At 32.4% G+C, this 219-nt stretch overlaps 1 pseudogene; it reads left to right on the forward strand.

Moving 5' to 3' along the window:
• Positions 1–219, forward strand: part of LOC119586290 — a 6988-nt pseudogene that overhangs the window by 4100 nt on the left and 2669 nt on the right.

A 219-nucleotide genomic window follows, 5' to 3' on the forward strand; every position in this document is an offset into this window, starting at 1 on the left:
AAACTAATTTGAACACTACATGTACCCATTGCCAGCTGATGAAGGGAGAAGAAAGAGATAAACAGTAGTTCTGATGATTTTGAAGGCTAGTGTGCTTAAATCCAAAATAAAGTCCAAAATAGTATAGTGTTCTACTATTAATGATGTATAGGTAATTGTAGGTAAAGCTTTTTTCTTCACTGATTTTACAGAAGCATTGTGCTTAATCTGTAATGGAAA

Source organism: Penaeus monodon, chromosome 21 (assembly GCF_015228065.2).
Source record: "Penaeus monodon isolate SGIC_2016 chromosome 21, NSTDA_Pmon_1, whole genome shotgun sequence".
In the NCBI taxonomy this organism is placed as follows: domain Eukaryota; kingdom Metazoa; phylum Arthropoda; class Malacostraca; order Decapoda; family Penaeidae; genus Penaeus; species Penaeus monodon.